Here is a 14,308-nt window from a genome sequence, read left to right on the forward strand (position 1 = left end):
ACATATATGATGGGGCCATGCCACAGAGGACTTCCTTGGTCAAAAGAGCTAGACATCTGCCAGACCCCCTCCAGAGGAAGAAATAGTTCCCAAGCCACCACATTTCCTTGTCACTATAGAACATTTTTCATTATCACTGTGTCATAACGATTAGTTGTGTATCTCACTGAGACCATCAAAACATATTTAGCTTGTAGCTTAACTGTTCTGCTAAGTGGCAGCAATAAAAAATAGTGGGAAAATGTTGTTGCCCAGGATAAACTATTTCAGAAACAAAGAACTATTGCTCTATGAGCTAAGCTTGGTGTTAGATACCTTTCATAATATCAGAAAACAATAATATATCTAGGCATCTATAACTACGCACAGTGTTATTTTATATTAAAATTTTACATTTGATTATATATCATATTACTTATATAATATAATCTCTAGGTTGTCAATATAAAAAGTTTTAACAATAATTTAATTATTTTGGTGTTGTAGAGTTTTTAAGAAAATTAAGTCATGTAAATCGAGTCAGGTCTGAGGAAGTGACTTACTGTGATTCAAAATACTAAACCAGTAATTGAAGGGTCCCCTCCGCTATCCTTGAAAGAATCAGGGAAGTTATGGGTGTGAACAGTTTTTTATTTCCCCTGATGAATTATGTATGATTCATCTCCCTATATGAGAAAATATCAAAATGGCAGAAAGCAGTGATTTTGCTAATAAGTCTTAATTAAAAGGACAAGGCCAAATTGCTGGACAAATTATGGCCACTCCTCCAAAGTCCCACTCCATTCACTATCATTTGGATAAAAGTTTCATCTCCCATCTCCCAAAGTTTTCCTTCTTTAACCTATTTCGTGTGTTGTGAACAGAAATGTATGATCTTGATTAAATTCAGAGGAACTGCTGGGTTGTGCATGTTAGGCCACAATGGGTTACTGCTACTAGAAAAGCAAAATTAGAGTTTTAGGAATCCTATATAATAAAAGGGTAATATAATAAAAGGGTAATATGCAAATTGACCATCACTCCAACACACAAGATGGCTGCCCCAATGTGGACACAAGATGGCCACCACAAGATGGCCAGCAGGTAGGGCAATTGTGGGTGATCATGCAAGCAGGGGAGGGCAGTTGGGAGGGACCAGGCCTGAAAGGGAGGGCAGTTAGGGGTAACCAGGCCTGCAGGTGAGAGCAGTTGTGGGGAACCCAGGCCTGCAGGGGAGGGCAGTTAGGAGGGACCCAGGCCTGCATGGGAGGGCAGTTGGGAGGAGCCAGGCCTGCAGGGGAGGGCAGTTGGGGGCAAATAGGCCTGCAGGGGAGGGCAGTTGGGGGTACCAGGCCTTCAGGGGAGGACAATTAGGGGCGACCAGGCTGGCAAGGGAGGGCAGTTAGGGGTGACCAGGCCAGCAGGGGAGGGCAGTTAGGGGTGACTGGGCCAGCAGGGGAGGGCAATTAGGAGCAATCGGGCCAGCAGGGGAGCAGTTAAGCGTCGATCAGGTTGGCAGGGGAGTGGTTAGGGGGTGATCAGGCTGGCAGGCAGAAGCAGTTAGGGGCAATCAGGAAGGCAGACAGGCGAGCGGTTGGGAGCCAGCAGTCCTAGATTGTGAGAGGGATGTCTGACTGCCTGATGGGATCAGGCCTAAATGGGCAGTCTAACATCTTTCGAGGGGTCCCAGATTGGAGAGGGTGCAGGCTGGACTGAGGTACACATACACCACCCCCCATGCACAAATTTTGTGCACTGGGCCTCTAGTGTTAAATAAATGAATGAATGAATAGGTGGGATCTTTGCTCTGATGGAGAGTTAGTGTGAAACTAGAAAGAATCTGGCTAACCTACAGGCAAATATTCCAAGACCTAAAATGGTCAACATCTGGGGAGTCATTAATTTATAGGTAGAGGCTAGCCTGAGGATGAAGGCAAATTTTCTTGCATAAAAAAGTAGTAGATTAAAATACAGACTCACAGGGGGCCCCAGGGAATCAGCATGTTGTAAAGTGCCCCAGCTCTCAACAATTGATGGAAAGTCAATTTAGTAACACTGACTTAGGAAGCAAAAATGACAATCAAATCAACTTTTGGTAAACTAGTCTGCCACCTCCAATGACATTGCAGCAAACAAAAATCAAAGTATGTAATCTTTACGTTTAAGCAATCTTGCCACAATGCTGAATCAGCCATATTTGACATAGGAGAGATTTAAATAATCCAGCAGACATTTTTGCCTTTGAATTGCCAATTCGATATTTTGTTCAGTCTCCTACCCCACCTAATTGAACAATTCTTTTAACTTATAAACACACCATTTCCATCTCAATTTCAAATGACATATAAAATTGAATGACAGAAGTAAACAGGTATTGTGGAATCTATGATAATATCACCAAGATTGGCATTACTCATTAATTACCAATTACCTTCTCAGATTTCTAAATTTGAATATACTGTAGACATTGACAATATATTCTTGCATAGCTTATGCTAAGGTTGGAATTTAATCTGTTCTAAAAGTCAACCTTCAAGTTCAGGCCCCCTCTCTGGGCAAAAGCAGTAGCAAGGTTGCAGAGTTTCAACTGTGTCCTCCCCAACAGTTTTCAACTTTCACTAACCATATGCCAATAGTCCTGGGAGAGTTGAAGACCTGGGTATTTTACCACCAGTATGGGAATCATCCCATTCTGGGATGTCTGGGGAGCAGAGGAGTACAACAGGAACCTACATTTTCATAAGCCAGACAGGGTGATTCTAACTCTGTCACTAAATGTATTAGTCAGGATAGATAAAGTACATGATCGTTCATGCCTTGGTTTGCCAATCTAGTATAATAATACCTGAATCTTCCTTTCTCCTAGGAATATTGGAAAGATAACATTACTGAATTTACATTTAAAAATTAAAACTTAAGGATTATGTTTTTTAAAAGTAGCAGTTGAAATTAACAGGTTAAACATTAGAAATATTTGAATCCAAAACCCAGTATACCACTTACTCTTCACTGAACTTGTGTATAAGTTTCATACCTGCAAAGAGGAGAGAATTAACAACAACCTCATGGAGTTATGTGAGATTAAAGCAGGTATGTTATGCAAAGCACCAGTCTCATGATTGCCATATTGTAGATACTCAATAATAATAATAGTAAAAAAGATGTTAATAAAGGAGAGAGGAGCCATAAACTTGCTGGATTTTTTTTTTCCAAGTAAGAGTGATAAAGCTGTGCTGCCATAGCCACTAATATTTTGGGAATCTTTGTTACTGCTGCATAACCTAGCTCTCCTGGTCAGTTGATGGTAGAATGTTTTGCTTCTGAATAAAGTAGTTATTTACCAGGTACAGCTTTCCCTATGAACTGTGGTCACCATGGAGATCAGATTCTTCAAGCAATGGATCATCTGCCAGGATGCCGAGAGCAGATCTATGTATAAATATTCCTGCAGAGGCAAACATGAAAAGGCCCTGGCAGAATACACTTCTTGCCAGATGTTCAGTTTCATGTTTAACCAGATGCCCAGTTGTTTTTATTTTCCTGCTGTAATTAGTTACTAGCACTCATAGGAATGAGATCTTGAGACATTAGAAGAGAAAGCCTTTGTCTGCACTAATGTGCAGTCTCCTGACTGTGTGCAAGACTTTGCCGCTTCTCCACCCTTCCCTTCCCCACCCCACCCTCCTCCATCTCCTTGGAGAGCAAGTCTGTTCAGCTGTGATCCACCAGTGCTGTGACTGCGGGCAACACCAGCAACCCACGGCCCCCTGTTCACCTATGGCACTGGCAGCTCCCAGCCCCTCCTCTCTGAGGCCTTGGATAACCCCTAGAGTCTTGTCAATGTCTGTCATGGATGAGGAGTTTGTATGGAAAGATGCTGCTGGAACATGTGTCAGGAGAAAAAAAGTAATGATAAGAAACCACTAGGAGGGAAAGATAAAGCTTATAGTTATAAGAGATCAACACCACATAGAAAAGCCAAGCACAGGGGTGGAAAGAAGACAGAATTCAGAGTCAAAAAAACAGGGATTTGAATCCCAGCTCCTTCAGTCCTACCAGTAATAATCATACCTAACATTTCTCTTAGCAATCTCTAAGCACATTACATGCATCTTCTCATTGAGTTTTCACAACGAACACATTAGGTCAAGTCTACTGTATCATTATCCTGTTTTTCTAAATTGGGAGCCTGGGGGGAAATGAGGTGTACCACAAATAAAAATGTCCCTTTTAGTCTATCCAACAATTCCTCTCCTTTTAAACTCCAGTGGTGGGCAATTGTTTTGTACATCTGCCAACTACATTCAGGAAGCTAGGAGTCTGAAAAGTCGGTGTAATCAATTTCTGGTACAATCAAGGGACAGTGGGTCTGTTAGAAAACACCTCCTGCAAAGCAGCACAGTGACATTTGCTAAAGGTGAGGAGTAGGGCAGCAGCATGTGAGTATGAGATAGAATTGTGCAGAAAAAAGGCTCCAGCATTTATAGGCTAAACGGACTTTTTCCGTTTCCTTACACTGGGTTACATGAGCATTCCCTCCAATGTTTTCCTCCAAATGTGTCTCCTGTAGATAAAAATAATTTAGATCTCTCTAAATATCTCACCTTCCCCCACTAGAAACCTTCAATAGCTCCTCAATACCCAAAGAAAAGGTCTATAACCCTTAACCCTTTGCACTCGTTTGCTTTTTTCTCGATTCCTGCTACCGATGCTAACTGTGTTGAGTCACACTCAACATCCGAGTGCAAAAGGTTAATGAGGAATTGCAGATCCTTCACAATCTTTCCAAGCATACCTTTCTGGCAAAATATATATATTTTTAAAGCCACTCTTTGCCTTCCCCCATGTATACACACTGACTCTGTGTTATAGCTACCTCACACCTCTGCTACCACAACATGCCTTACCTCTGTGTCTTTGTTCATGCTGTTTCCTCTACCAGATGCATGCACCTTTTTCCTAATCGTTGTCTGTCAAAACAATATCATGTATATTAGTTTGCTGGCCATAGCAAAGTACCATAACTGGATGGCTTAAACAACAGAAATTTGTCTCACTGTTTGTAAGTTGGGAGTCCAAGATGAAGGGTTTGCAGGATTGGTTCCTCCTGAGGGCTGTGAGGATCTGTTTCATGCCCGCCTCCCCCTCACTTCTGCTCCTTTGCTGGCCATCTTTGTCATTCCTAGCCTGTTTTCCAACATTTCTTTTTCTTAGGCTTCCAATCTCTAAAATAAGGGTGAGCATCCATCGTAGGTGTCAATCTCACCAGCACTTTGAGGCCCTGAATACTTTTGAGACTGTAACATGTTTTTTAAAATTACCAAATGAAAAGTATGACTTCCATAGCTAAAAGGTGTTTTGTGACTATTGAAGTGAAATGATTCTCCATAGAAACTGATCTTCCTTCATTAAACATGCTGAATCCAAATGAAATTGAAGCCTTGTAATTACCAGGAGAAGGAAAGATCAATTGATACTGTTCCATAAGGCTGTCCTTTTCATTTATTTCTTGTGAATCACATGAACTTCAGGGAGATCTCATATCCATGCTTTTCATTAAGGACCAGGTAATGCGCTTAGCTTCCTTTTTATGACTCAGTCTAGGGAACACTGTGATCTGGCTTCTGGGTTTCAAAATAAACAAACTTTTTTCTCATTAATGTTAGAATAACCTTGGAGAAGCTGAGAGACTGGTTTTACTAAGCTTTGAAAAAGAAAAAAACAGTGCATTTTAGAAAGGCAAAATATATATATCTACAACAAGATGATAGAATTTGTCTGTCAAGGTGTATGGCACAACATCCACCTGGGCCTGCAGGCCAGGAGAGTAATTCTCTGACACAGCAGCCTCCAAGGTCAGTTCTGAGAGGAAGGCCAAGAACACTTTCACTACCCACACTTGAGAGTCCACATTCACACTGTTCTCAGTTTCAGGTAGTAGATCACCTATTACCTTTTGCACTCACCTTGTCATGTAAGGTGCAACAATTCTAACTTCAAGGGGACCAATACTCAGGACTGGGTGGAGATGAGGGGCAGAGGATCTGTGTCCTTACTTGGTGGGGCAACATATATATATACTAGGGGCCTGGTGCACAAAATTCGTGCACTGGGGGGGGGGGGGGCCCTCAGCCCAGCCTGCACCCTCTCCAATCTGGGACCCCTTGGGGGATGTCCGACTGCTGGTTTAGGCCCGATCCCACAAGGCAGTCAGACATCCCTCTTATAATCCGGGACTGCTGGCTCCCAACCGCTCTCCTGCCTGCCAGCCTGATCACCCCCTAACCACTCCCCTGCCAGCCTGATTGACGCCTAACTGCTTCCCTGCCAGCCCGATTGCCCCCAACTTCCCTCCCCTGCCAACCTGGTCCCCCCCCAACTGCCTTTCCCTGCAGTCCTGATCCCCCCCCCCCCACTGCCCTCCCCTGCCGCCCTGGTCACCCCCAACTGCCCTCCCTTGCAGGCCTGGTTGCCCTCAATTGCCTTCCCCTACCTGCCTGGTCACCCCTAACTGCCCTCCCCTGCAGGCCTGATCTCCCCCAACTGTTCTCCCTCCCCTTCAGGCCCAGTTGCCTCAAACTGCCCTCCCCTGCAGGCCCCTAACTGCCCTCCCCTGCAGCCTGGTCGCCCCCAACTACCCTCCCCTGCAGGCCTGGTCACCACCAACTACCCTCCCCTGCAGGCCTGGTCACCCCTAACTGCCCTCCTCTGCAGGCCTGGTCACCCTTAACTGCCCTCCCCTGCTGGCCTGATCCCCCCCAACTGCTCTCCCATCCCTTCAGGCCCAGTTGCCCCTAATTGACCTATCCTGCAGTTCTGATCACCCCCAACTGCCCTCCCCTGCAGGCCTGGTCGCCCCCAACTGCCCTCCCCTGCAGGCCTCATCCTTCCAACTGTTCTCCCTCCCCTGAAGGCCCAGTTGCCCCCAACTGCCCTCCCCTGCAGGCCTGGTCACCCCCAACTGCCCTCCCCTGCTGGCCTGATCGCCCACAACTGCCCTCCCTAGCTGGCCATCTTGTGGAGGCCATCTTGTGACCACATGGTGGTGGCCATCTTGTGTGAGGGCATGATGGTCAATTTGCATATTACCTCTTTATTATATAGGAGGATATATCCTCTCCCCATCCCCATAAGAACCTTTTTCCTATTTCAGTCTTGCTTTTTCTAACATGTTTTCAGCATAACCATCCCAGTTAGCACATCACTCTTTTTTAACAGCTTTATTGAGGTATATTTCATAGGCAAGAAACTGCATATATTTAATGTATTCAATTTGATGAGTTAGAACATGTGCATATACCCATGAAACTATCACCACAATCAAGATAAACATATCCATCGCCTCCAAAAGTTTCCTTTTGCTCCTTTGTTTTTTCCTTTGTTGTTATTTTTTTGTATGAAATATGAACACTGACTGTGAGATCTACCCTCTTAATAATATTTAAGTGCAGAATACAGTGTTGTTAACTTTAGGCAACATATTACTCTTTATACAAATGTTGTTGAAAAGGAGTCACATTTGCAGAATGTGCTCAAGGAGACTGTTTATCTGATCTTGCCCTAGCAATGCTTCTGGTTGTCATTCATGGATATTAATGGGCAAATTTCAAATCAGTTCCAATCAACAAGGTTAGTTTACGTGAGTTGTGTTAGAGGCAGAAAAGGTGGCCCTAGTCAGTTTGGCTCAGTGGACAGAGCGTCAGCCTGCACACTGAAGGGTCCTGGGTTTGATTCCGGTCAAAAGCACATGCCTGGGTTGTGGGCTTGATTCCCAGTAGGGGGGGTGTGCAGGAGGCAGCTGATCAATGATTCTTTCTCATCATTGATGTTTCTATCTCTCTCTCTCTCTCTTCTGCTCTGCAATCAATAAAAATATATATTTTTTTAAAAAAATAAAGGGTGCCATGAAGGCTAGAGAGAGTTTAAAGGAGAAAACATTTGCAAGATAGGAAAATGAAGAGGAGGAGCCTGAGCTATTCTAGACAGTGTTTAATGATTGCTCATGTTGCTGCCCATCCACAAAAATGAGGATGTGCTTAGATACTTCCACACCTAGTTGAAAAGAACATAAAGTACTTTAGTGTTTATCTTGAAACCTCTTGCGTAGATGAGATGAAAAAAGATGAATTATGACTCAGTGACTAACTAGAGGAAATGTGTCATAAGACAGTGATTTAGCTGTTTGAGTTTCAGCATCACACTCAGCCAATCTGACATACAGTTTGAAAGTTGAGAAGTAAACTTACTAAATACTACTTTTATTGCTAATACATTTATTTTCCAAGATAAAATACATTTCTTAATCCCATAATTTTGGATCAACATTATAAAAAATTTCACTCTCAAAAGCCAATAAATTTTGATTATTTTTCCCAAGTAATTATCTACATTATTCATAGAACTTATTATTACAGGAAACTCATAAATGCAATAAAATAATTTATGCTCTCTCCCTGTGGGGAATATAAATTTATATGTATTAAAAAGAAACTAAATTAACTATTTCAGAAAGCCAATCGTGGCAACTATATAGCAGCCACATTATAAAATATACACCCTCACAGTTTAGCAAATGTTGACTAATTTATCCAATGAAATATAAAATATCAAATTTTTCATGTTAGAGGAAAACATGGTTTTAAATTTCTGTTGCATTTGGTTCTCTTATATTCATCCAAACTTTTTGAAGATAACATATTTTTCCAGTGTTATTGAGGTATAATTAACAAATAAAATTGTATATATTTAAAGTGTACAAGTTGAGGAATTGTGATATTATTTATTTAATTGTGATATTATTTATTTGAGTCTTCCCTCTTTGTTTGTAGTCAGTCTAGCTACAGATTTGTCAACTTTGTTAATTTTTTTCAAGAAGAGAGCTTTTAGTTTTGCTGATCATTTATATTGTATTTTTCTAGTCTCTACTTCATTTATTTCAGCTCTGATTTCTATTATTTCCTTTCTTCTGTTAAATTTGGGCTTATCTGTTCTTTTTATTCTAATTCCGCTAGGTGTAAACTTAGTTTGTTTATTTGAGATCTTTATTTTTTCTTAATGTAAGCATTTATCACTAAAAACTCCCCTCTTAGAAATGCTTTTGTTGCCCCTCAAGTTTTGGTATTGTTTTCCTTTTTTTTTGTTTCAAAATACTTTCTAATTTAACTTTGATATTTTTCTTTGACTGTTCAACAGTATGTTGTTTAGTTCCCACATTTTTGTGAATTTTCCAATTTTCCTCCTGTTTATTGATTTCTAGTTTCATACCATTGTGATCAGAAAAAATACTTGATGTTTTAATCTTCTTAAATGTGCTAAGACTTGTTTTGTGACCTAACATATAATGTATTCTGGAGAATGTTCCATGTGCACCAAGAAGAATGTGTATTCTGCTACTGTTTGGATGAAATGTTCTGTAATATTTGCTAAGTCCCATTGGTCTAAAATGTAGTTTGAGACCAGTGTTTACTTATTGATTTTCTGTGTAGATTATCTATTCATTGTTGACAGTGGGGTATTAAAATCCTTAATATTATTGCATAGATGTTTATTTTTCCCTTCAGGTCTGTTAGTATTTGCCTAATATATTTGGGTATTCTGATGTTGGGTGCATATCTACACTAATAAAGCCTAGGTGGCCCTCGCGTGTGACATCGTCACAAGATGGCCGCTATTAAATGGCCACCATAAGATGGCAACGCACACAGCAGAGGTGGGGCCTGGTGGCGGCTCCGCACAGTGAGGCCTGAGGGTCCCGCGGCTCCGCATGGCATGGAGGAGGCCGGTCCTGGCGGAGGAGGTGGGTCACGGCAGGGGAGGGCAGTTGTGAGAGATCGGGCCAGCAGGGGAGGGCAGTTGGGGGTGATCAGGCTGGCAGGGGAGCGGTTAGGGGGTAATCAGGCTGGCAGGCAGAGCAGTTAAGGGCAATCAAGCAGGCAGGCATCGGGCCTAAGCCAGCAGTCAGACATCCCCTGAGGGGTCCCAGATTGGAGAGGTTGCAGGCCGGGTTGAGGGACACCCCCCACCCCCGCCCCAGTGCACAAATTTCATGCACTGGGCCACTAGTATATTTATAATTTCTATATCCTAATGATAAATTGACTCTCTTAGCATTATAAAATGACCTTCTCTGTCTTTTGTTACAATTTTGACTTAAAGTATATTTTTCTTATATAAGTATAGCTATCCCTACTCTCTTCTGATTTCTATTTACATGTAATAGGTTTTTCTATTACTTTACTTTTAACATATGTGTCTCCTTATAGATGAAGTGAGTCTCTTGTAAACAGTATATCATTATTGTGTTTTGTTTTGTGTTTTACTCTATTTAGCCATTCTATGTTTTTTTATTGGATAAATAATCCATTTATATTTAAAGTGATTATTGATAGATAAGGATTTACTACAGCTATCTTGTTATTAATCTTGTCTTGCTATTTGTTTTCATTGTCTTCTTCAATATACAACATCAAACATTGATTATATTCACATTTATTTAAAATGACTGATCGATTATCATCATTTTAAGGTGTTGGCAGGATATGCAAATTACTTTGATAGAATATTAGATGCTTGATATTTTTAGTTTTCATTCATGATTTTCATGCCTTGACACTCCCTAAGAAGTGTAACCTGCACTTGTGTAGAAAAAAAAAAGAGATAATTTCCCAAATACTCACTAATTTTAAAACTAAAAAGTCACTATCTTTAAAGTATTCCAGCATTTATTTAAATCAGGCCTTTTCTGTAAGAGGTCAGATAGTAAATATCTTAGGTCCAGTGGGTCACCCAGCCTCTGTCACAACTATGCAACTCTGTTATTGGAACACAAAAGCAACCACATAGCATATTTAAAAGAATTGACTTTGCTTGTGTTCCAATAAAACTTTATTTACAAAAACATGAGGCAGACAAGATATGGCCTGTAGCCAAAGTTTTCTGACCAAACCCTGATCTATTTATCATAGGGACTCTTACATTTTCTACTCTTCATTAATCAGGTAATAATAAAGAAATTAAAAACATGAAACAATACATTTTAGGCTTGAAAATAATCGATAGAATTTTAATTTCTCAGAAAATAACATGATAAACATTTTTTTTATCTCCACATTTAACTGATAGTAAACCTTGGACTAGTCAATGGGCTCAAGATACATTTTTTAGCAGAACCAACAAAAAACAGGACTCACTAATGGACTGAATTTAAGAGAAGAATCAATGATGACTCCAAACTTTTTAGCATGAGTAAATAGTGATGCCACTTATTGAAATGAGAAATACTAGGTAGAAATATATTTGGGGATTGAAATGTTAATTTTGAAATGTCTGTGAAACATCAAAGAAAAGCTGCCAGATAGACTAATGAATGTATTCAGAGAAGAGGTTTTGACTATCAAAAGATAGCAAAAAGATAAATTTGGGAGTCAGCAGCTCATAGATGGCAGTTAAAGCTATGAAAAAGGATGAAGTTACCTTGACAGAGATAGTAGAAAGAGAAAGCAAGGCAAGGAAAGATCTCAGTGTACTTTCTGAATCATCCAAGAAAACACTAATCATGGTCAGCACAGTTAACCAATGCGAAGAGGATTTTATTGCACTCCCAGTCTTGGTAAGTCTGTAACTTATGGGAGGTAATAAACCATATTTCTATTTCCCATATTTTCAAATTTTTCAAATCAGATAGCCCTTTGTCCAGGAAATATGTTAAGATACATGTTCATCTCAACAAATTTTATGAAATACTCTACAAGATAATAATGATTAATGTACTATATTTAATTTAAGAATTCTTATAAATTCATCTTCTTATACTCAGTACCTGTGGTTTTCTAGTCAAAGAGTTAATATTAGCCTTCCCATTATGTAGAAAAGCAGCAGATTTAAAATAATCTCTGCAATTCAGACTCACGCTGCATTTTATTTCTATTTATATAATATACTTACTGTTCTTTCTCTTTAAAAATATTTTTATTGATTTCAGAGAGGAAGAAAGAGGGAGAGAGAGATAGAAACATCAATGATAAGAGAGGATCATTGATTGGTTGCCTCCTGCACACTCCCCACCAGGATCAAGCCTGCAACCTGGGCATGTGCTCTTGCTGGGAATCCAACAGTGACCTCCTGGTTCCTAGGTCGACACTGAACCACTGAACCACACCAGCCAGGCTGTTCTTTCTCTTGAGAAACCACCTGCCCAGTTGTAGTATAGGCAAGTTCCCTGCACTTTAATAATGTGTTAGTTCTCTAGGACTAAGAGGAGACAGTTTTTTGTCATCTGCTCAAACATTTTAATCTTCACTTATAAAAGTCCACTTCACTTTTTCAGGAAAATTGGATGAGGAAAGGAAAAAAGAACAGTAGATGAGATCAGACCAAGTAAATGCTCAAGACAATGAATTTAGTGCAAACAGCCATTCCATTTTCTGGGCAGTGGGGAAAGATTTATGTAGTTCACCTTCCAGGGTGCTTGAGTGGCTCCTATCAGACCAACCCTCTAGTAAATAACAACTACAAACTCAGAACAGGTATAAAAAGCAACCAACTGAAGGCATTTGAGGGTGAAAAATGGAGTGGAGTCAATATTTGTAAAAAGAGAGTGGCAATGGGTACAATTCCAATTTGTATAGCTTTAGATAGAAGGCAGTCTCAAGGATAAAAGAACTGCATTGAAATTTGAGCTGCATGCCACCTACTGCTGGAGAGACAAAATTTTTTAGATTTCACTTTAACCAAATTACCAGCCTGATTTTTTTTAAATCAATATTGTTCAAAGAACCATAATAGAATTAAGAGTTTCTATAACATTCTTCACAATGTCCAAGATGCAATACAAGATTGCTCAACATAAAAATAAACAGGAAAACATGGCCCATTTTCCAGAGTAAAGACAATATAGAGATCAATCCAGAGATGACCCAGATGTTGACATTATCTGACTAGGATTTTAAAGCAGCTATTATCATTATTATAATAGTATGTTAAAATTAGGCTATATCATCAGAAAAACAAACTGTAAAAAGAATCAAATATAACTTTTATACCTAGAAAATGCTATATCTGAAATTAAAATGATACTGGAGGGTTTAGTGGATCAAAGTGGAGAAGACAAAAAAGAGATCAGCCAACTTGAAAATAGATCAATATAAATGATTTAATCTAAAGAATAGAAAAGATTGAAAATAAAAAAAGGAACAGAGCTTCAGAGATGTGTAGGACAATACTGAAAGGTCTACGCTATGTGTAATAGGGGTCCCAGAATGAGAGCAGAGAAAGTATGGGGTAGAAAAACAATTTTTAAAAAATAATGGCTACATTTTTTCCAAATTTGGTTAAAGTAATAAATTAACATAGTCAACCGGTTAAAAACCAAAGGGAAAAACTTAAGAGTAGACAAAGAAAAATAACACATTGCATGCAAAGGAACAAGAATCACTGACTTCTCATCAGAACAATATCTTTAAAGTGCTAAAATAATTTTAAAATAGTGGATGTGTAGTTTAATCTTCAGCAAAACTACCCTTCAAAATTCAAGATCAAACAAAGGCATGTTTGGATAAGACAAAGCTAAAAGTTCATAACCTTTAGACCTGGACTTCAAGAGGTTCTTTAGGCTGAAGGGGTTAGAAACATAAATCTTCAGGAAATAATAAAGAGCATTAGAATTGACATATGTGTAAATATTCAAAAGACTTTTTTTCTCTTAATTTTTAAAAATACATATGCCTATTTAAAGAATTACATTGACCCTAACATTTGAAGATAGACTGAGTTTTTCACTTCGTGTCTAAATGTTATCAAGCTTAGATCGTAAAAGGTCACCAAATTTATTCTGGCATGAAACTGACATTTGGATATAATATGATTTTTATTTTCTGGGGTTAAATTTTTTTTCTATCAGCATTTACTTGTCACATTCATTCTAGCTGGATCTTTTTCTCCCCTTAGTAAAGAAATGTGTCCAGAGTTGATAAGCTTAGCAAGCTTCTAGCCTAATAGGATTATTCTCAGAACCTCTTTTTTAAAAAGGAGACACTTTCCTAATGGAGTTTTATTCTGAGAGATTTCTGATTTGCTAATTAATGAAGCAATAAGTAATGAACACACTCCTGTGTAGTTAGAACCCCTAGGTTCTAGGAAGTATACTTTATTCATTAACTCTGCGGACATTTAAATTAGAATAAAGAGCAAGATATTTTCAGATAATGGTAAAATTATTTTTATTAAAATAGAATCTACTCCCCCTTCATACACACACACACACACAAATTATAATGTAAAGTTCCTCCAAAAAGAAAATTGTATTTAAAAATTAAATTAAAAATGTATTCAA

This window comes from Cnephaeus nilssonii (genome assembly GCF_951640355.1).
Source record: "Cnephaeus nilssonii genome assembly, chromosome: 10".
Taxonomy (NCBI): domain Eukaryota; kingdom Metazoa; phylum Chordata; class Mammalia; order Chiroptera; family Vespertilionidae; genus Cnephaeus; species Cnephaeus nilssonii.